Genomic DNA, 24,848 nt, shown 5'->3' on the forward strand with positions numbered 1-24,848 from the left:
TAAGATTTTTTTTTGTCTTTCAATTCACAATGAGTTCATCAGGGTGTAGCCCCATCTTAAATTGAGGAATGTCTCTAATCAATACAGTCATACCAGAGTTTACGTCATACCAGTGTTTACATCATACACAATAATTTGTGAATTTTTGCTTGATACTTATTATTCTATTGCTTATCATTAAGAAGGCAACATACTTTTGCATGTAGAGAACAGTTTGTCACGATCATATTCCTTTTGCTTTATTTCTCACACATTTGAATGAATTTATACTTAGTTTTAAAGAATAATTAATAACAGAGATTTACAAATGATATTCAGATACATATTTGTCATGACCAAGTAAATTAGTCCATTTCGGCAGAAGACAAAATAATGAAACTAATTTTGCTTATGGAAGTTTCACTGCTAAATATTAAAGAAAAAAACATAAAGAATTAATTTAACTGATTTGAATCTTTTGAAATGTTTTTTTCATAAATAAGCAACTTTAATTAGCATTCTGACTGTATCTGTAAAGTACGATTTAAAAAATGTATGCTTTCATTTAGTTCAGGCTGATGAATGGCACAATTACTTTACCAACACCCATTATAGGAGCTGTAAAGAAGAAACCATTATTTCCCACAGTGAATGTAAATGTTTTGTAAGCTGCTGGAACACAGAGACCCAAGTCTCCTGATTCCTTTTTGTTCTACTCAGTAACTCGGACAGTACTTCAAATGTAAAACCTTATCTAATAGTGGGTATTACCATATGACCAGTAAGTAATCATGACCAAATCCTCCTCCTCTTCCTCTTTTTTTCTTTTTTTCTCTTCTTCTTCTTCCTTATTTTTTCTTTCTTCTTCTCTTCCTCCTTCTTTTCCTTCTGCTTTTCTCCTTGTCATAATAATTTAATAGCAGTAGTAATAATTTTAGAAGATATTTTGAAGTCCTAAGCCCACAACTGTCCCTTTCCTTTTAAAAGCCACACCTCCTTCTGTCATTGCAAAAATTGGAGCCAGGGGTGAGAGAAGACCGAAGAGCCATTCTTGAACATCAGTGGTCATAGTGCCAGGGAATCTTGGATTGCACACAGAAAGTGAACCATCACAGCTTCTAGCAATGCATATATCTGAAAAAGACAGAATGCAGCAAATGTAGCAGGCACAACACTTCGTTCATACAAATTAAAGTTTCTCATGCAATAAATTCTTATCATTTTGCCTAAGGTATATTGTGCCTATAGTGATGTTTTTCACCACAACTTAAGAAAATGTGACTAAAAATAACTGGTGATGAATTTACTATCTGTCATATCAAGAAATCTGGAGGTAGGTGGTTCCAAACTAGATTAATTCAGAAGACGAATAATGTCTTCAGAGTTTTTTTTGGTTTTGTTGTTTTATTTCTTTCAGACAGAATCTCACTATGTCACCCTTGGTAGAGTGCTGTGGCATCACAGCTCACAGCAACCTCAAACTCTTGGGCTTAAGTGATTCTCTTGCCTCAGCCTCCCAAGTAGCTGGTGCCCGCCACAGGCGCCCACCACAACACCTGGCTATTTTTTGTTGCATTGCTGTTTAGCTGGCCCAGGCAGGGTTCAAACCCACCAGCCTCCGTGTCTGTGGCTGGCGCCATAACCACTGTGCTATGGATGCTGAGCCAACTTTAGAGTTTTTTTTGTTTGTGTGTTTATTTGTTGTCATTTTGCTCCATCACATTCAGAGTTGTCTTTCATCCTCAGGCCTGCTCATGATAACAGTTCTGAGCAGAAAATCTTTCATTAAGTGACAGAGAAAAAGAGTAATTTCTTTTCACATGTTATTTCTCAGCAGGCTGATAAATGGTTCTCAGACACCACAGACATTCCTATGCACTTGTGGTAAATAAATTAATATATGATGGTAATCTTGAGAAAGGAGGCTCAAATGAGCGCTTACATTGTGTCCTTAGACTCTTTGCCTTTTCTAATTTATGACCTTTCTGATAAAAAAGGAGCAGCACACCCACTTTATATGGAGTGTACTATGTCTTCCATCATCGAATAATTCCTGCATTTAGCAGACAAAGAAACTGAAGACGAAGCTCATTAATGTCTCAGTCTAGATACCACATGGTAAAATATTACTGGCAAATTTATTTCACACAAAAATACATAGTTGTAAAATAAAAGAATTATTATGATATTAGTGATATTATGAAAACTATTAGAATAATAGTTATGCTTCTATGATCCTAGGATCCTCAGTGGGAAACCTAGGAACAGAACTTAGTTCCTGAATCTTTCATTTCAAATTTCTTTCCACATGAATAAAAGTACCAAGTGGGCATAATGATTTAACATCTCTAGAATATCAAATCAAATGAACAAGGCTAGTGTTTACTCACCCTTTCACATAGAGCTCTTTGTGAATTTAAATACATGGGCAACAAATTTGGTTTAAATTGGTTAAATTTCATACTTAACCTATGGTGTATATTTCCCCGAGGAATGTGTTCTACAAAACCAGAAGCTAGTGTCAACTCTGTGATTTTAGCAAATTTAGGAAGCAAATGTGTGCTGCAAATTTTCATGACACACATTTGTTGTATTATAAAGGCATTTGGTTTGAAATGGCAAATCCATATTTTTGATTCCTTAAAGTAAGGCCCCTGCTACAGTAAAGTGGAAATTGTTAGACTAAGCCACTTGTTTCCATGCTCTTTTATTCAAATTCAGTATCATCTTAATCTGATGATAAGGGATGAGCATAAATCACACGTATTACGAAGGAGCACAGTTTTTCATAATCTTATCCTCAGGCTGCTGGTGTAGCTCCGTTTTAGGTGCATCTTGGGTGCAGTCAATAGTTTTGAGTCTAATGGGGAGGGATTTATATATTTTTTCTTTGCCAAGTGCTGCACATTTTCCATAGAATGTCATCGCTAATATGTTTACCTTTACCCAATAGCCAGAAAGGAAGAAGACCTCTCTAAATGTAGCCAGACAGCCCGTGATGCTTTTTCCTTCAAATAAACCTAGTAATAGAAAAGCACATTAAACAAAAAATGAGAACCAGGAAGGTTAATTTGCATCTAAATTCTCTTAATCTATGAAACTTTGAGACCCACAGAGATAGATCACTTTATCTGACAAAAGCATATGTAAGAATGGCTCTGATTAGAAAATTGCCATAGAGAGGGAAGCTGGGAAAGTTATATTATTCTTTTATTTATATGGCATTTGTATTGTGGGATATCAATACAAAAAAACATATAAAGAATAATACTTTTTAAAACCATGTATGAATCATTTACAAAGAAACGTTATATTTTTCTATGAATGCATATACATTTAGTAAAAGTAAAAGTAGGATTCATAGTAAATTAATGATAGTGTTACCTCTAGTGAAAGAAGAAGGTCTGGAAAAGACAGCAAAGAAGATTTCAACTTGATGTGTATTTTAAAATTTATTTTATGTAAAAAAAAAAAAAAAAGTGAATACAGTAGAGTCTCTGGAAGTTGACCTCCAGGGGACTGTAACCAATTGGTCAACATACAGAGGTGGTCAACATAAGGAACTAGGCCCACTATACAGATTGGTACATTGGTGCAAGTCTGGTCTATGAAAATTAAGTCAACTTAAGGATGTGGTCAAAGTAGAGAGGTGGTCAACATAATGTCACATACATAATGTCAGCCACTTTCTAGAAATTTTGATAAAGATTTGCTACTTATTTCTGCTATCTCTTTAAATAATTTTGTGAAGAATTTAAAGTTCTATATCCCCCACTTTTTTTTTTTTCCTTAGCAGGAAATTTTGGCAATGTTTTTCTTTTTTTTTTCATTCTTGACACTAATGAAACAGTTATAGACAGGAAAGAAACTTCTGGTCTGTCTGTTTATCTATTAATCTGTCATTTATTTGTATCTATTTACTTATTTATTTTAATGTAGTTTTTACACATATGCTTTTATTCTTTCAAATCATCAGCTGTCTTTCTTCTTCTGGAGCACAGAGTAAATTTTCACTTACTTGAAAAGCAGAACTGATTCAGGTCTCTCAGATGAGGGAGAAAACAGGCCCATGGGATATTAGAATAGGCATTACCTTTATTTCACCCATGGCCCAGTGGATGAACTTCAGGGATAAGGCTAGTTCAGTAGTTCTCTTTGTCACTAGAGGCCTTGGTTCTCACTAAGTTATCTATATCAAGAGTAGGTGGCCTGGGGTGGTGGCTCAGACCTATAATCCTAGCACTCTGGAGCCCATAGTGGGTGGATTACCCAAGCACACTGTTGGAGACCAGCCTGAGCCAGAGAGAGACCTTGTCTCTAAAAATAGCTGAGCATTGTGGTGGGTGCCTATAGTCCCAGCTACTTGGGAGGGTGAGGCAAGAGAATTTCTTAAACCCAAGAGTTTGAGGTTGCTGTGAGCTGTGACCATGGTACTCTAACAAAGGTAACAAAGTGAGACTCTGTCTCAAAAAAAAAAAAAAAAAAAGTAAGTGGAAGTTTGTTTGTTTCTCTTCTTTTCTGAAAAAAAGCTTCTCTGGACAAAATTGAGAAGATAAAGAGGTCAGTTGGATCTCAGGAATGATTCCCACTGTTAAAATCTACTTGGCTAAAATAATTGAAGGATCCATTCAATTAATTAATTGAGCCAGAAGCAGCTTCAAGTCAGCTGTTTACGTGCAGTGTGAATTGTCTAATGTTGATCATGATTTCCTTGGTCAGCTAAATGAGATTAGGTATCCCGATAGGGGTGGAGGTTGGGGGTGGGAGGGATGGTGGTGGTGGGTGAGGCTGGTAGGGGGAGGAAGGAAAGAATGAGAAGGAAAGAAACTTGGTTCAAGTATTTATGTCCTATCCTTATTTTGTAAACCTCTACCATCCCAATACTTTAGCATCTCATAAGCAACAATAATCTTAAAGGATAATTTGAAGGGAATGTTTGAAATCAGGCCTACCTCTTCAAGCTCAGGTTAGTAAGCATAGGACAGTGGTTCTTAAAGTGTGGACCAGCAGCATTAACATCACAGGAAACCTATTAAAAATGGGAAGTCTTACCCAATCTCCCTCCTTCCCCTCCTCTCTCTTTTCCCTCCCTCAAACAATGTAACCTAATCATTTGCACCATCATATTAATCTGAAATTAAAAAAAAAAAAAGCAAAGTCTTGATTCAGAAACTCTGGAATGAGCCCCCAAACGTTGTGTGTTAATAAGGTGATTCATGTGTAAGCTAAAATTTGAAAACCACTGATGTAGGTTGCTCTGCTTTGGATGGGAATGTCTGAGTCTGGGCACTTGCAGACCATAAATAATAGAAGGAACTCACTGCTGAGTTTAGGAGAGAGAGAACATATTGGAATAAAAGGGATGAGTTAGAGGAGGGGGGTGGGTAAATTTTTTTGTTTGTTTTAAATGCAAAGGCTAGCAAGTGTATCAAAATGATCAGTCTTTAGTTCAAAATGATCATCTTAGTTCTGCTGCTTCTGTTATCGTTGATACCTTAGAGGGTTTTCTCTTCTTCTTTTTTCATATTTTAACTCTAAACTAACCATCTAAATTATGAATAAATCCAAAATTTTGAAAAAATTATGGCTATACACCACAAATGCTAACCAGAAGTACAATCTGACATTATGAAACAAAGAAAACTGTTACGTGTCAAACTATTGATCATCTGAACTCATTATTCCTATGCTCTATTCAACAAAGACAGAATATACAACATGTGCCATCAGTAGACGACAATATTTTGGGAAAGTGCATGTAGTGGATCCTTTGCTGCCCTTGTATCCAGGGAAACACCAAGCACCTATCCTTCTTGGCCACTACCCAAAACAAAACTCAAACATGCAAAAAATAGATAAAAGGAGTTTTTATAAATTAACATTCTATGATATCTTTTTGGCCAAGTATATTGTGCTTTTTGGAAGATGCAAAAATTCATTTTCAAAGTTTTTGAAATTTCCTCATGACCAAGAGTCCTGCTCTGAGGTCTCTTTGTGGCCAGGAGAGTTATGGTATAAATGCCAAATGTTTAATTTTACAAAGATAAAAAATGTTCTCTATATTAATTATAGCACTGTAATTTTGACTAAAAGCTTATTTCCTTTGGTAAATATTTTACTTTCATTTGTTTTTAACTGTTAATCAAACTTAAAAGATATATTGTTAAAATGTTGGCTAGAGAACCATTTATACTTTTTTTTCAAATTAAAAGAAGTCATCTTGTTAGACTATGAAGTGGAATAAGTAATGCGTTACAACCAAGAAATGACTGTGTTTATGCAATAGCTGAACATAGTGCCTCAAGACAAATGGGTCTATTTGATGTCCGGAGATAGAATCTCTGTAGCAGTTTGCATTATTTTAATTGCAGTTGTTTCAATTATTAGCATTTAGGAAGATTAGACTTAGTGCAAAAATATGTAGACTTTTTTTCCCTTCAAAGGTAAAGATATGGAAGAAAGTAGGTGAATCTGGTTTGTAATGAGAATGTTGATGAAAAGGCAAGAAAATCCATGTTCAATACAAGCAGAAGGCAAGAAAGATGACTCCCAGCTTCATTAATGACTTTCAATATTTCTTGGCTACCAATATACCCTGTATCATCTTCAATTTGGTTTGGAAGCTGGTAATATTATGGAAGCTTATCTGTCCATGGATAAATATTTTTTCATCTACCTGCAAGGTCAAGTCAAGTATTTGACTGGTATCAAGGAGTTTCCAGATTCACTGGGTTAAGGTACAGTATGAAAAAGTAATATAATTCCTCTTAACGGTGTTAGCATCTTCCCATTCTCATTAAAAGCTGGTTACAAAAAATATGGTGCAAATGAGAAAACTTTAGCATTTCAAGTTCTATAAAACTGGTTCAAATACTGTTGGTAGAAAGTAGAGCCAATTCCAACTTCTAGTTATATAATTAGATATAATTAATCTATCCCCAGGGAAACTTTTTGGGACAACATTTTTTTCCTTACTTTGCTCAACAACTTAAAATATATCAAGATCTGCCATTGCCCTGGCTCTTTTAACACTTTTAACAAGGTACATTTCAGGTGAACAATGTCCAACTATTAACTAAAGGACAAACTGTCAAATCTTAGTGAAAATTTCATCTTGTATTAGAATTCACAGGGCTTATTGGATTCAAATTTCAGTCTAGTGTCATAGAAAACCATTTATGTACTTATCAAAATCCTATTTTTATATCATAATGAAAACTGCCTTGACTATGTGGGACTTGACTATAATTTCAATCTATTCTTTGGGCTTTGCACCTTTGAGAGAGAAGTATCTGGAATAGCCTGGCCTCCAAAGCTGCAGCTCTCCCAGAGAAATATTCTATTCTAGATGCACCACCACTGAAATATTTAGACTAATTGCTGAACAGTGTCTTTAACAAAGATCAGCATAATGAAAACGCGGTGGAAAATTACCCTACAGTATCACACAATAACTATGCTAATTGCACAGTAACTTTCCCTTATCAACTACTTTCAGTGTGATGAATAGCAAAACCAGAAAAGCCTTTTGCTGGCTTGAAGACAGTGAAAAGTCAGGCTCATGGAAAAAGGGTTAATTCAAACAACCTCCCTCATCACAGAAAGATTAAGAGAGTAAAGTTGTGTTTGACTGAATGTGAGTGATTTGCAAAGGTGAAATTAGTAGTATCAGAGTGCAAACAGTGGAAAACAAAATGGAAGTTGTAGAAATTCTCACGGGGCTTTGAGCCTCACTGCTTTTTAGTTGTGCATTATTTACTAGTTAAGAAGTTCTGTGGGTTGGGAATGGCTGGTTTGGGATTTAGGAGTCAGACATAGGAGCACAGAAAAAGTCTCCAAATAAACACGAGCCTCCCTTAGCATTTATTCTGCTCAGTGGAAACTAAGGCTACCCACTTGGCACAATAACTGCTCCCCAGTTCTAGCTTCCATATCAGTCCCTCATCAGCTGCTATTGGCTTTAACCCAGAACTTGCCCACATATTTCAATTATTTCACTTTTGTCCTCTTTAGATCAGGCTTTTCCTATTTTGCTGTCCTGTCCAAATCCATAGTTCTGCTTTCATTATATGAATTACTCTCTGGATTCTTGTCTGCAATCTCTTAGTGTCCTATTTCTTACCCACCCCATTTTTCCTTCTTTTTCATTTTCTTTCTTTCTGGATTCTTGTCTGCAATCTTAGTGTCCTATTTCTTACCCACCCCATTTTTCCTTCCCTCCCTTCCTTCCTTCCTTCCTTCCTTCCTTCCTTCCTTCCTTCCTTCCTTCCTTCCTTCCTTCCTTCCTTTCCTTTTTTTTTTTTTTGAGACTGAGTCACTATGTTGCCCTCAGTAGAGTGCAGCCTCCCAAGTAGCTGGGACACTACAGGCGCCTGCCACAATGCCTGGCTTTTTTTGTTGTTGTTGTTTTTGTCATAGTTGTCATTGTTGTTTAGCAGGCCCAGGATGGGTTCAAACCCGTCAGTTCTGGTGCATGTGGCCGGCACCCTAACCACTGAGCTATGGGCACTGAGCCCCAATTTTTACTTTTGCCTTCCTTCTCCCCTCCATCTTCCCAGATAGTGAGTATAAGCATGAAGCAGGTGTCTTTAATACCACGCGATGCAACTTTAAAGAGATTGATTAATGAGAAAAGCTTCATGAAAATTGGTGTCATAATCTAATAAAATTGTGCTAACTCTTCTCCCCCCAACTTGTTAAAATGATTACAGCTTTGTACAGAATTAAAAAATGAGAGATTGGGGAAGCTGAAGGCTTTAAGCTTTCCATTAGTCTTCTGGATTAACAGTACTTCTGCTGGGACAGGGTCGTTCTTGCTTAGAAAAGGCTGTGATAACAAGGCAGTTTTCATAATGTACTGAGCTGTAGCTGCAGAGGAAGCATATGAGTGTCTTTTTTCCTTCTTTTTGAAATCCACATTAAAGAAAGTGCTTCATCTCCTACAAAACACAAACCAAGTTCATTATGAAATTATCCTGAACGCTAATTATATGTTTTCAAGGTATCCAAGGTCTGTAAACACTGACTTTTAGAAATAATAAATTCAAATTCCTGCTATTTTTTTAATTCATTTAGTTCCTTTAAATTAAATCTATCCAATTAGATGACTAGCCCTAATAATGCACTGAAATAACTAGCAGAAAAAAAGAAGGGGGCAGAAAATTTCAATAGAAATATGCCATCCATTATGTATGAAAATACAGGCCATGGGAAGACAGCCTATAGCTCTGGCTTCCTCTTTATGTCATTTCACAATACAAGCATTGAAGAGGGAAACTCTTCCAAGTAATTTAAGGGAAGCTGCCCAGGATATTTAAAACCACAAAAATCAATAAATTTCTCAGTAATTTCTGTGAGTACATAGTGACTGCATTTGATAAGAAAGAGAAATCAACATCACATGTGATTTGAGAAGAGCTGGCAATCGATATGTCTCAGCCAGAAAGAAGAAAAACCAATAAACAGAGCAAGACATGAAGACAAGAACATCTTTAATGCCGTGTACGCCCTAGAAATAGAAGAAAGACATTTTTATCTTGTGGAGTAAAAGGAAAAGAGATTGCCTAATGCAAGTCTTCCACTGACCACACTGTTCTCCAGACTCCAGATGTCTGGCTAACCTGGATTTAGTTCAGTTTACTTCAACACACATTTACTATAAATCAATTAGTGAAGTGAGTGTTAGGTGAGATGGTAGCTATGCAAATACCAGTATGGAAGGATTCCCACCCCACAGAAACTTACAGTGAAGACAGAGATACCTAACAGCCAGCAAATGCTGAGATAAGTGCTGGTTTCTGGGGATGCAGTCGCAAGGAGTGGAACTCTGCATGAGAGGTTATTCTAGGAAGCTTTAATTAAGAGATCCCCTGTTATAGTTTCCATTCAGGCTTCCAAGGAGCCAGTGGAGAAAGGAGGCTGTTGTTTTTGCTGCCCAGCATTATAGCCCATAAGCCATAAAGTTCTCCTCTCTGCATGGGGTGAGAGGACACTGCCCCAAAGTGAACATGCTGTGTACTCTGATGCTCTGATGGAACCCATCATCAACATGACTGCTTTCACTCTAGCAAGCTGTCCCATACAGGTGGGTTGAATGATGTCCCCCCACATATAAGATATGTATATGTGTGTGTATATATATATATATATATATCTGACATATATATTTAAAAGACATACATATGTATGTAAGATATATAATATGTATGAAAGATATATATAAGATACATATATACTTAAAAAATACATATGTAAGATATATATAAAAGATACATACATATATATATATATATAGTATGTCCTCAGACTAAGCATTTTAATCCTAAGAAACTGTGAACATTGCCTTATAGAGCAAAAGAGTGAATACCATTATACTTTACATGGAAAAAAAAAACACAATTAAGTAAAGATCCTGGGCTTGCTTCCCTGTAGCACAGTGGTTACAGAGCCAGCCACATATACCTAGGGTGGTGGGTTCGAACCCAGTCCAAGCCAATTAAACAACAATGACAACCGCAACAAAAAATAGCTGAGGGTTGTGGTGGGCACCTTTAGTCCTAGCTACTTAGGAGTCTGAAGCAAGAGAATTGCTTAAGCCCCAAAGTTTGAGGTTGCTGTGAGCTGTGACACCACAGCACTGTACTGAGGGTGACATAGTGAGACTCTGTCTCAAAATAAACAAATAAATAAATAAAGATCCTGAACTTTTTCTCAAATTTATCCTGCATTATCTAGGTGTGTCTGAAATGCAATCAATCACATGTATTCTCGTAAGAGTGAAGCAGAGGGAGTTTTGAGAGAGAAGAGGAAAAGGTTATGTAAAGACAGAGTCAGAGATTGGCTTGTGTGACCCAAGCCCATGGACATCTGGACCAACCAGAAGCTGGGAGAGGCAAGGAGTGATTCTTCCCTGGAGTCTTGGAAGGAAGCTTGGTCCTTCTTGGATTTTGGACTTCTGGCTACCACATAAAGGTGAAAATAAGTTTCTGTTTCTCTAGCTTACCCAGTTAGTGGTAATTTGTTATAGCAACCTAAGAAACTAACGTACCAAGCAAAGGCTGACTGAGCATTACCAGAGGGGAAAGTTACCAAAAAGGAAAGAAAGACAAGACCCTCTCTTGGCTTAGTCATATCTGATTCTTCATTGGAGGAGAAATGTAAGAAACTCTTCTTTTCTGGCACGTGACAGTGGGTTTGGCAGATGGAGAGGAGGAGAGGGCTTTTAGACCTTTGGGGCCAGATTTTACAATGGATTCCACAGCAAAGGCGAAATGGACTTGTGCACTGTCTTTAAAGTCTGTTGGTTCTACACACCCAAATTCCACCCCAACTCATATTTTCTGCCTGTTCCTACCCATATTCTCTATTCATAGGACCACCTTTCAAATTCAGAACTCGGAGTGACTAATATAATTCATAGACAGATTTTTTTCCCCTCTCTTACCAAAATTCTTGTAAGTTATATACTATTTCTTTTCAAGTCAAGTTTTGGACTGCAGCATAGCAGAACCTTATACTTTTCATTAAAAACTAGATTAATTCCACTGTCAACTGTATTATGTGACTATCAAATATTCTTTAATTTATCTCTGGATCGAATCCATGTCAACCAATAATTCCCTAAAACAGCACTCATTTTAAGAAAATGACTCCCTGATTGCCTTGAAAGATTAAAAGAATTCTTTCCTTGCTGACATATAAAACAAATTTAATCTGTGTCAATGGAATCTCGGATTAATTAGGAAACGATAAGAATTGAGAATGGGAATTTTATTTATAATAATTTGCATAATTTCTTGCTTAAACGCTCTAAAGTATATTATGATGTAAACAACACCATGTATTACTAACTTTCTGACGGGTCATTTCCTAATGTAGAGTTCAAGTTTCCATATTCATATTGAAGGCTAATCAAATTTTACTTCACATATTTGTTCAAGCCAATAATATTTATTAAGTGTCTGCTTGAGGATAAAAAGTATATTTGTTGTTCTCAGAGAGCTCACAGTTTAAAAGTGACTAAAATTAAAATAAAAAAAAAACTTTTTTTGAGACAGTGTCTCAAGCTGTCGCCCTGGGTAGAGTGTTGTGCCATCACAGCTCACAGCAACCTCAAAGTCTTGGGCTTAAGTCTTGGGAGTCTTGCCTCAGACTCCCAAGTAGTTGGGACTACAGGCACCTGCCACAATGCCTGGCTATTTCTTGGTTGTAGTTGTCATTGTTGTTTGGCAGGCCCGGGCTGGATTCAAACCTGCCAGTTCCAGTGTATATGGCTGGCACCCTAGCTGCTGAGCTACAGGCACTGAACCTGTAATCAATTTTTAATACTTGGTGAGAAAGGCTACAGTGTAGAAACAAGCTCAGTCAACCTGAATATGTAGAAAAGGGAGTTCCTAAGTTTGGGAAATTAAAGAGACAATTGAGGGGCTGGTGGGGGTGGTGGTTACAGCTTGTTTTGAAGAAGAGTGGGAGATTCCCAGCTAGACAAGTGGAATTAACCATCCCAGATCAAGAGAATAGAGTGTCCAAAACATAATCACAAAAGATAGAATGAAAAAAAAAAAAGAAGGAAGGATGGTGCCTGTGACTCAAAGGTGTAGGGTGCTGGCCCCATATGCCGGAGGTGGCGGGTTCAAACCCAGCCCCAGTCAAAAACTGCAAAAAAAAAAAAAAAAGGGAAAAATAAAAATATAGAATGACTCACTTTATCAATGTAGAAATTCCACAGGACTGATGTAAATGTATGGAAGGGCTGGTGATACAAGTGATCTGACCTTGTAGGTAGCAGGCAATGGTGGAGAAAGAGAAACCTTTCAAGCAAAGAGTTTCTGTGACCACATTTGATTTTTGAATGATCATTCTGTAGTAATGTTGAACAAGCATTTGTGTAATCAGGTAATTATTTGTGGTAATTAACATTTTGATATCTGCCTTACTCAATAGATTATAAATCTCTTCATTCTTTGCTTTTTAAGTTTTTTTTTTTTTAATTTTAGGTTAATATGAGAGTACAAACAACTAGGTTACAATATTTGCATTTGTTAGGTAGAATCCCTCTTGAAGTTGTGTCCCAAACCCAAAAGGTGTGCCATATACCCTTACATTGTGCCTATTAAGTGGGAGCACACCAGTCCCCTCTCCACCTGCCTTTACTCCCCCTCTCCCCAACTTGAATTGAGTTTTTCTCTTACAGAAGCATGTATTACATCATCTGTTGGTTTCATATTTTTATGAAATATGAAATTATGTTGGATATTTGCGTTTCCATTTTTGTGAGACTTTACTAAGAAGAATAAGGACATTTGCATTAGATTGTTTATCATAGCTCAATTTATAATCGTCAAAATGTGGAAACAAGCTAAGTGCCCATCAACCTAGGAATGGATTAAGAAACTGTGGTATATGTATACCATGGAATACTATTCAGCCATTTAAAACAAACTGATGGGGACTTTACATCTTTTGTATTAACCTGGGTGAAGTTTTTAAATTTCTTTTAGTCCCTAGAACCTAGCATAGTGTCTGGCAAGTAACAAGGACACACATGTTTGTTGGCTTAATAAATATAAGGGGAAGAGCTGGAGGTGGAGAGAAAAAGATGAGCGAGAAGAAATTGTTTAGAGCATTATTGGAAAGACTGAACAGAAAGAATGACATTGATGTGGTAGGTTAAAGAGTGTATGATTCTCCAGATTTCTGGTATATAAAACCAGAAGTACTCATTGATGACTACCTGTAAAGGTAATTTTACCCTTGAATTTTTAATATTCTTGAGGTTTATGGCTTGTTGCATCTCCTAGGTAGACTGTAAGCACTTCAAGGGCAGAGGTCATGTATTGTATGGAATCTCTAATGCAGGAAACACAACACAAGCGATCACAATCCATTTTACTTCTACAAACGAATCAGTAAATAAATAGACTCTAGCCACCGGCATATGGTTATGGAGGGAGAGACAGTCACAACACAGCTGAATTTCAAAATGTCAACTTCTTCAAATTTAGGTGATAATGCAAGATCCTGAATAATAAAAGAAAGGGTAATTTGTGCAAACTTTCCTTTTCCTGCTAATGGTTATTTTTGATATATCTTTATTTAGTTAGCCAATATGTGCCATAAGTGAGCAAGTTTGAGAACCCTAGGCAAAAAAAAGAAAAAAAAAATGGAGCTTAGGAATAGAAGACAGATGGTGGCTTTTCTAGTTTTACAGTTTCTATTCTTTTCCAGTATGAAGTATGGGGCTTCCCCAAACCCAGTTTCTATTAACACAATGTAAGGAAGAGATGTTTACCTCTAGTTGGCCATATGGGCAAATGTGATTCATTTTCACAAATCTACATTCTCCCATTCACAATAGACGTCTTTGTTATGCCACTAATGTGCCTGCATAAAACTGTCTAATTCCAAAGAGAATTCCAGTGACTTCTCTTGTTGAGAGAGTCCAAGGGCAGAGTTTTATTCACTATGCGATCTGGGTGCAAACCTACAGAATTGGAAGGGAATTACTAGAGATGGAAGTGCTATGTGGGGACTTCCTGCAGTCACTGTTGCCAGGGTAACAGCCACCTTTGTTTCCTTTAAAAGCTGCAGCTTTATTTGAAGCCTAGTTCCCAGGTACACTAGGAGCAGTTACAATATCAGAAAGGAAAGAAAGAAGCTAAACTTTGAGCAAACATTATAACAACACAAATAAAACCAGGACTTAACTACTGCTTCCAGTTTTTGTTTTAATGTCTTCACAAACAAAAGTTAAATTTATTTTCATTCTAAATATACTTATAATAAAGAGACTAGAACTTGTTTGCAAATTTTAAACACACAGCTCTTACAAATTTCCACCACAGGCTAATATTATCATTTCCTTATGGCAATTTCAGAAAATATTGTGAACCCTTTTTGAAATGTCATGGTATTGCCCCAAGGTAAGAATGTGAAGTGTTGAGGGAGGCTTTAAGGGAAGATGAAATTCATTTAGGCCAATTGACTGCCTATTATAGAAAAACTAATATGTAGCAAGATGCTTTTGTCTAGAGATCAGCTGGTGAAAAGGGGTATGCCACTGTGGTCCAGGACTCGATAGGGATGAAGAAACATTAAATTCTGCTCCCACCTGTCATTTGTTCTCTGCGTACCCTGGTAATGTTATCTGGTCTTTATGAGCGTTGCTTTCCTTTTTGTAAAGTGAATTTGGACCATGTTCTTTGGGCTGTTAATGGATGTGCACACACACTCAAATACACACGATCAATTGTATTTTAGAAATATAAACTGAATTTTTCTGTAATGCTTATGATATGTCAGATATTATGTATTTCTATATATGTTTACTCATTTAGATTATCCCAAGAATATACTTGACGTAGGCATCATTGTGATCTTAGTAAGGAAACAGATACAGAGAGGTGAAATAACTACCTCAAGTTGACAAAGCTACTGACACACGAAGCTCAGGCAGGTTCTATAGTTCATGGTCCAGTTCACTCTCATGCAATCTTTATTCTCAAAGTTAAATAGATTTCCTTATTACAAGATTTCTCATTTCTTTGTTATGCCCACTAATGGCATAAACCTCTGTAGGAGAAGAACATTATGCAGAGCTTCTCAAATTTATTAACCACTGAATATTTTTTTCACAGATTATGGCAAGAAACTGAAGAGATACTTTGAGAGGTGCTGGGCTGGACAATCCATGCCCCTGGCATTACTAACATATGGTGACCCTGAGGCTATAAGCAGAGAATTTCCTACCTTACAGTGTGCCCTAAAGCAGCAGCCTCTAACACTGATATCTTATTAAGAATTTAAAAAATATTAAATTAATAATTTGCCATTTTACAAATGATTTATAGCCATCTTACTCTCAAATGTATTAAATTTTTGTTTTCTAAAATTTGTTCAAGCCATGTTATCTAGAAATTCTTTTATGACTCCAAAACTTTTAAATTAGTTTTACTTTAAATCAGTAAAGGTAAGGAAGATCATTTTACTGTTCCTTAAAACATATTCTGCAGATAATTTCAATTATCTATTCTTTCCTGTTTACAACAGAACTCTTTAGCAGTATTGTTCCGGAGAATGACCACTGGTAGCTTAGATCAAACCGACCTTGGGGAAGTACATGGAATAAATTAATAAGGTTGCTTTTAAAAATTAAATTCATTCCTTAACAAAAAAATGCCCAAGTCTTGAGATTTTTGCTTTCCTGTGGCCTTCTTGTCACCACGGCTGACATATTAAATACCTCACTGTGGGATTACTACCTATTTCCTATATATATATATATATGTAGTAAATTAGATATGCGTGTTTAGGCTATTACCTCAGCCAAGTTTCTGTGACAGATATAAAAACATTCCTAAAGTTTTAGTACATAAAAAGTGGAAGGGTGATATAAGCTGATATGGGTTAGATAGCTAAAGTATTGCAATAAAAAATTGTACAGCCTTTAGAATTAATTAGAGGCTGGGTATAGGTGTTTCCAGACTTAAATTCAAATGACTTCAGATCTTTAAGGTGAATACAACACAAAATTTTATCATTGTATCTTTCTGTGACTCAAGGCCTCTTTCCTTCTTTGTATGTTTGTTGTACATGTCTTTATTTTTTCTATTGCTACCAGCACATAGATCTTTGTGAATTCTCTATATTAGGAGAATCAACTCAATAATGTTTATTGATCAAATCCATCCCCATTTTCTTAGTGCTCTTGCCTAAGAGGAGGCATTTGTGAAATTGCCAACTTAGGCAAGCTATATGGGCCTGTGCCATGAAATAGAGTTCGTTTGTGAGAGATGCTCACACCACCTGTATCAGAATCTTGCTAAAACGAGAGCTCGCCCTCATACCAAAGCTGAGCTTTGGTTCTAACCTTCCACCATATTGATACTGAAGTTTCTGGAGTTTCAGGACATCAGGGACTAGGGCTAGCCAAAGTTTCTATTTTTTGTTTCTTTATTTGTAGTATTTTCCATTTATTTCATATAAAATAAAACATTAAGTATTCTTTACATATCACTTATACTATTGTTTAGTCCTTCATATAAGGTTGGGTTTCTTATCTGGATAGTCCTGAACCTCAAATTTCTATCATTTTTGTTGCAGTCTAGGCATAGGGAGACGCTGTGCTTAGGACACAGTGCCAAGCTCCGGGAGGATAAATCAGTGTTTCAGAGTTTGGGGTGACAATTAGGTGATGTGACCCATCTATTACTTATTCAGAACAAATAATGTGAGACAAATGGGAATCCAGCCATAGATGGACTAACAACCTTAATCCATTTGTGATAAATTCAAAAATGACATGCAGCTACTCATTTTATTTAATTTAGAACATTGTGGATGGAGTGTCCTTCTATTTTCAAAATATAAACATAGAAAGTGAGACTTTGAGCCAAAGATCTTTTTTTTTATAATTTCTCTTCTTTTATATAATTTTTCTTTAGGTTGTACATATCTTGTTATATTTTATTATAGTCTTGAGAAGGAAAAGTAGTTTGAATATTCTGTGGCACCATCCTTAAACATTGGTTGGCTTGAAAATTAATACCCTGAACATGTCAGCTTCAATCCTATAAAACCATAAGAGAAAGCTGGTTCTAATCAAAATACAACACTCAACTTTGAAATTTTCAATTATTTATTTTAGTAATCAATGTAGGACTTAATTTCTAGAATGTGTAAATAAAAAGAAAAGCAAACTGCAAAGAGTTTGGCTTGTCATCTATGAAAGTCAATCTTTTTGCTGTAGGATAACACTAAAATTTACCAAATTATTTCTTTAAAATTCAAAAATGGCAAGCATTTTTGGCACCAGGGACAGGTTTCATGGAGTTATTTTTTTACATGGACTGTGTGTGGGGAGGGGTTGGAAGGATTCAAGCACGTTGCATTCATTACGCAACTTTATTTTTATTATTATGACATTTAATATATAATGAAATAATTATACAACTCACCATAAAGCAGAATGAGCTTGTTTTCTGCAACTAGACAGTCCCAGCTGGGGGTGATGGAGACAGTGGCAGATGAAGCTTCACTCACTTGCCTACCACTCATCTCAAGCTTTGTGGGCCAGTTCCTAGTGGTCTGTGGCCTAGAGATTGGGGACCACAGAACTACTATCCATTTTCTGCATGCACACTACTAGTCACATCATGTGAAAAACAAGGGGGGAGGAGGCTGGAGTTAGGGAGACCCATTGAAGAGCAATTTCTATAAACGAACATAACAAATGCACAAGATATGGTTGTTTCTGAGAAAACACTACTAAGGCAAATTTCTCGGTGAAAAATTACTGTCTTTGTTCCATAATAAGCCTCTATAAAAGTCAAATTTACCAAAACTGATTTGTCGACATTTTCGCTTGGGGACTCATTAAGCTCATCATCATTTTAAAGCGGTCAACTTTTAAGTGAAATATAATATTGGGTTTCCAGTTCAGAATCAGTTGACTTAATAGCAAATGTACTTGGACCTCGATGTGATCGATTAAGATCTTTCAGTCTTTTACTTTTCTTTCATTGACTCACATAAATATCATATCTGAGGCATGACTGCCTTACAGGATTAGACACTGATCTGCATGTAGTGTTTTTTTAAATTAAATAAGTTACAAAAAAAAAAATTCTTCTAGAAAATGCCTTAACGGATAAGCAAGATACCACTGTAGTTTCTAACTATATAATTGTCATAATTTTACAGCTCTACCATAAGTCAAATTTTGTTTAATAAAGCTTGAATAAATTACCATATTTACACTGTCACATTCTTTAGTAAACTTTTTTCTTACAACATAGTTCAAACATTCAAAAGCAACTGTTTGAATTAAAGAGTAAGGTTTTGGGAAACACAGAGTTATTTTTTTCTTTAAGGATGAGCAATAGAAGTATCATAAGAGGCATATAAACCTATTGCCTTTGGTTTATGTCTAAATTAAAAGTAGCTAAATAAATTTGATAGAAAATTTCTTCAATGTGGAGTGGGATAATTCAAAAGGAAAGAGAAAATAAGCTATGCTCAGAAAAATGGTCATTTTTGTCTAATGATTGGAAGTACGAAGTGTCTCTTCTATATTATATCACAGTGATAAGAAACATCAGCACTTCCCTGTTTAAGCTTCTTTATTGAAAGAGAGACTGTGATACAGTAGTGTTGAATCAAGGAGACTTTGTAAAAATTCCTTTGGGATTCTGAGCCCAACATAGGGCACTGGAAATTAAGTTTGCAGGGTCATTCTAGAAAAAGTGCTACATACTTCCCTGCTGAATCTCATGATGGTCATCTTTGAGGCACTCCACTTGAGAAGCTAGGCATTCACACCAGTACCTAGTCTACCCTTCAAAGCAACTTTGGAACTCTTTCTGGAATGCCATCAGAGCTGTCCTTATACAAGGCCTGACATGGTTTTAATTTGCATTTCCTTGATGATTAGTGATGTTGAGCATTTTTGCATGTATGCATTGGCCCTTTGTATATCACTTTTTGAGAAATACCTATTCTGGTTCTTTGACCAAATTTTAACTGAGTTATTTGTTTTCTTGCTATTGAGTAGTTTGGGTTCCTTATATAGTTTAGATATTAAAACCTTTAATTTAGATATAAAGATATCAAATGGTTTGCAAATGATGGTTGCCAGAGGCTGATGGGAAAGAGATTGGGAGATGTTGGTCAAAGAGGCAAATTTCAGGTAGAATGAATAAGTTCTGGAGATTACATACCATGAGAACTGTGTTAACAGTAATGTATTTTATACTTGAAAATTGCTAAGCGACTAGATCTTAAATGCTTTCACCACTTAAAAAATGATAAGTGAGGTTATGGCTGTCGTAATTAGCTTGACGTAACCACTTCACAATGCATACATCCATAGCCAAATGTGTGGTATGCTGAAAATACATACACATTTTTATTTGATGATTTTACATTAAGAAAGAGGGAAAAAATAAAATTTATGAAGAAAGTGAAAAGCTGAATTCTTGAAAGTCTGAATTAGTGGGTTAGATTAATCACAGATATTCCAACAGAATAGCATGAAAAATATCAATAACATGGGATTAAAGAAGAGACAGATCCAATGTAGATTCCATAAGCATATAACTGAAGAGAGAAGTGAGCAAAGAACACAGGCAGGAGGAAGTAACTGAAGAGAATTTAATTACGTTTCTCAGTGATGATTAAAGAATACATTCCTCGACTGAAACTGTCCAGACACCTCAACACAAATATTTAGTACTCCATGGAAGTGAGGCAGCGTCAAAAGCAGATTATAAGTTGCATTCTAAGTTATATTCTTGATAAAATGGAACCTAGACAATAGTGGAGATAAAATTTAAAGATACAGGAAAAATAATTTGAACCTAGAAATTTATAAATATCCAAACTAAAATATTTTATATATATATATATTTTATGTGTATATATACGTGTGTGTGTGTCTCATATATATGACATAGAATGGACAGAGAAAGTTAACCACCAAAGACCATTTTCAAAAGATTGATGGAATATATTTTTTGATGTACAAACATTTGATGCCAGAGCCAATTATTATTTTTTAAAATAGCTTGTGCTTTTCTTAAAAAAAGAAATTATTACTATTTTCTTTAGCCTTGGAATCTGGTATATTTACCCAGATTTGTGTAGAATGTACCTTTTTGTTTTCTCATCAAATCTGCCTGGAATTTGGTGTGTATTTTAAATTCATAGATTTATATACTTCTTCAAATTGAAGAAATTCTCATCATATATATGATATATGTACAATATATATTATTGTTTATATACAGTATATATTATATCTACATGCACACACACACACACATATATATATAACTGCCCATCTATTCTTTTTTCTTTTTCTACAGTTCTTGTTTTCATTTAAGTTTTCTTCCAATGCACGGAAGTATCTGACCTTTTCTCTTATTATTTATTGTACTTTGCATTTACATAGTTTGCCCTCAGCTCTAGTGTGTCTTCTGGCCACTAACTCAGGTTTTAGTAGTGAATACTCTCCCCTTTGTGTAATCAACTATGTTTTAAGTTGCAAATACATATTTCCAGAAATCTATTTTATGTTTTATTTGAACCTCCAGAAGTGGTCTTGTGTTTCTTTTCTTCTCTTTTTATTCTCTGGGTTTGTTCCAGTTACCTGTCTTCTTCAGGAGCTCAGTTTTCCTGGATACTGATTCTATTTGAATTCTCTTTCTCTAAGGACAGGGCACATTCATAAATGCTGGGGTCTGCTTATCAGAAAACTCTGACAGTAGTCATAATTGGTGGAGGATGTGGACTTCTCTATTTCCTAGTACTGGTGATGTCATCACAGGGACTAGGAAAGACTGCCCGTGATCTCCCTCTATTCACTAGGGTGGATGAAATTTACATCATCAATTCTTTTTCCTCTCCTGTATTAGAATTATATGTCACTATCTTTTCCTTTCTGACTTGCATTACCTCCAAAATATTTAATAGTAAAAAAAGTCTTTAAAAAAGAAATTCAGATAGGAGCTCTCTCAATTATAGAAGAGGGAGAGAATCATCTTGTAATGGTCACCTTCCTAGAATGCGTGCTGTTTCACATTCCACTGGACCGAGACAGGGTTGTGAATGATGCCATAGATGGTTTCAGATGAGAGGACCACGGATGATAATTCCTTGGTAATCCACTGTGGCTACCCTGGATCCTGCTTCCTGCTTAGGAAATTCTGTATGCTGTCTCCCAGTGTTTTCAGCCATCAGGGAGATAAAAAAGCTAGAAATGATAGCAATGATAAAAACGTCCTTTGGTATTAAGGAATGTGTTAGCCGCTAGTCACATGAATACTTGAAATGTGACTAATGTAAATAAGGAATGGAATCTTTGACATTTCAACTTTTTATAAATTTAAATAGCCACTGGTGGTTAGTAGCTACCGTATCTGTCCTATCCTCAGAGGATGCTATGTGACTTTATCAGCTTACTTTCTTTGATGGACCATAGAAAAATGTGAAGATTGCCTTGGCTGAGAGAAATCAATCACATGTACTCCTTTGGCACATTTAAGGTTTCCTGGCAATTCAGCCTTCTCTAACCCAACTGAAATGTAAAATGATTTTATTTGGGGGGTTTCAGTTGACCGATGACAAATTACAGAATAGTGCATATGCCAGGCACAGTGGCTCATGTCTGTAATGCTAGCACTCTGGGAGCCCAAGGTGGGTGGATTGCTTGAGCTCAAGAGTTCTATACCAGACTGAGCAAGAGCAAGATCCCATCTCTACTAAAAATAAAAAAACCTAGCCTGGGTGTTATAGCAGAAACCTGTAGTTCTAGCTATTTGGGAGGCTGAGGCAAGAGGATTGCTTGAGCTCAAGTTTTTGAGATCGCTGTAAGCTATGACACCATGGCACTCTACACAGCCCAACAACAACAACAACAAAAATAGTGCATAGCCATGAGTTTTGAATCTTGACTCTATTTACGCCATTTAATCTTTAAAAAATAGCAAAAGGCCCCAGGACACTCACTGTATCCTAATAGCCTTGGCTTCAGATCTCCTCGTCTGAAACCATCATGGCTTCAGCAGTGAAGGTAGTGATTAGTAGCTACCATATCTGTCCTATCCTTAGAGGATGCTGTGTGGATAGCAGAGCAATTCCTCATCTGAAACTAGCATGGCTTCAGCCTCTGCTTCTGCCTCAGTTGGAATGCTAACACAGAGATAATCTGTTTTCTGCCCCTAGGCCACATCAGACACAACTGTGTAGTTTACAGTGAAGCATTGTTACCTCTACCTGTCAGCAAATGTCTGGTAGATGTCTGTTGAGAAAAGTCTTTGCTAATTCCTTTGGGTTTTTTGGTACATATATTGCTGCATAGAACATCCATTTAGAATTCAGAAGATAATTTGGCTCATGCAATTTAATGGACACATGATTCTCTGACATTGGGTGGTCTGGGATCACTGTCTATGGCCTGAAAAATGAGCAAAGTGGTTTTTCTGATTTTCTCTGTCTACATTCAGTAGGGCTAGTTGTCTTCTCCAGACTAAGAGACATCAGGAGGACTCCATAGACACCAATATCTGACATTTTTTCTACCAAAACTTCTACAGCTTCAGTTATAATGGGCTTAATATCAGAGTCCTTGAAATAACAGATGATAGTCCTAATAATTACTATCTCATGTCATAAATTTCTCATGATAGATGTATCACTTTCAATACTTATTTTTTTTCAGGTAGCTATTTTTATATTATCCAGAATTTTTTGTTCTTGAAATGAAGAAGAGATTGTTATTGACCTAGGCAAAAATTGAGATTTATTGTTTCTCATAAACAAAGCTCATGAAAGGTGAGATCCTTGAACCACGGACTGAATGTGTCTTCATCCTTCATCTCTGCTTCTCCCTCTATGTCAGCTTCACTCTCCTAAATCGGTTTTCTCAATGAGCCCGTCAGCTCTCAAGCTCACAATTTCCAACACTGTGGCTATAGAGAAAACACGATTTTTTGTTTATTACAGTTTGAAAATTTCTTACAAAATACTGTTTGACCAGGTGTGAATCATATCCTTCTACTAACCATCCTGTGACCCCAGAAAGAGTATAGTGTTCACTAAAGCTACATATTTTTAGTAGGAGAAGGAATGACACTTCCCTAAATGAAAGAATCAATTTCTCTAGAAAACAGTAGTTTTCATAAGAAATTTATTGGGAAGTACAAAAATGTTGAATCTATACTCTTACATCAGCGGCCCCAAGATGCTTAAAATAATATTCTCAAAGAAAAAATGGCACGGAGGCATTTTTTTTTGAGACCACATATTTGAAATCTCTGCTGTGACTTTACTTTGTCCTCTAATTGCAAATCTAAGGAAAGGAATGGATTTAGGATATAGCACAATTTGTGTCACTTATTTAACCTAGAAAACATTTCTACTTGGGCACTATTCGATGTACATGGGGGGAATTTTTGCTATTTATTTAAAGTCATTGTGACATTTACAGAAAATTTTACTACTCAAAACAAATTCATAGAGAGTCACTGCATTGTCTCTGTGAAATACTCCTGTGAAAATGAAGCGTATGTTTTGGCCAAGGGATTAACAAGCTGTGGTATATGTATACCATGGAATACTATTCAGCCATTAAAAAAGATGGAGACTTTAGATCTTTTGTATTAACCTGAATGGAGTTGAAACACATTCTTTTTAGGAAAGTATCACAAGAATGGAGAAGCATGAATCCAATGTACTCAATTCTAATATGAAGCCAGCAGACAATCTAATATATGGCCACATATGAGAAAAACTCAAATCAATTCAAGGTGGGGGAAGGGAGGATGGGGAAGAAGGGATGGGGGGTTCACAGTGTATGGTACACCTCTTGGGGGTGGGACACAACTATAAGGGGGACTTTACCTAACAAATGCAAGCAGTGTAACTTAATTTTTTGTACCCGCAATGAACCCCAAATAATAAAAAATAAATAGGGACAGAAAAAAAAAAAAAAAGAAAAAGAAAATAAATTGTATATCCCCAGACCCATTTGGCTTTCTGTTCACTGACTGGGCTCCCAACTGTTGTTTTTCTCTCTCATTCCTAGGTGTATCCTTGCCTTTGAAATTCTCATGTTTGACCTTAATCGGCTTATTGTTTTCTCCTACTCCTGTTGAATTCAGACAATAGTTAAGTTGTTCCTGCTCTTATACTTGCAATTGAATCGTATCCTACTTTACTACTCAGAGACAGTCTTTGCAATTACCCCTGCACTTCTGCATTCCCTCCCCCCGCCCCAGCTTTTCTCTGGGTTAATTCTTACGCATCTGCCACCTTACTGTCTTCTCTGCTTTCCTTGAGAGAGTGTGCCTCAAAGCTGCACTCACTCATCCATC

This window comes from Nycticebus coucang, chromosome 18 (assembly GCF_027406575.1).
Source record: "Nycticebus coucang isolate mNycCou1 chromosome 18, mNycCou1.pri, whole genome shotgun sequence".
Taxonomy (NCBI): domain Eukaryota; kingdom Metazoa; phylum Chordata; class Mammalia; order Primates; family Lorisidae; genus Nycticebus; species Nycticebus coucang.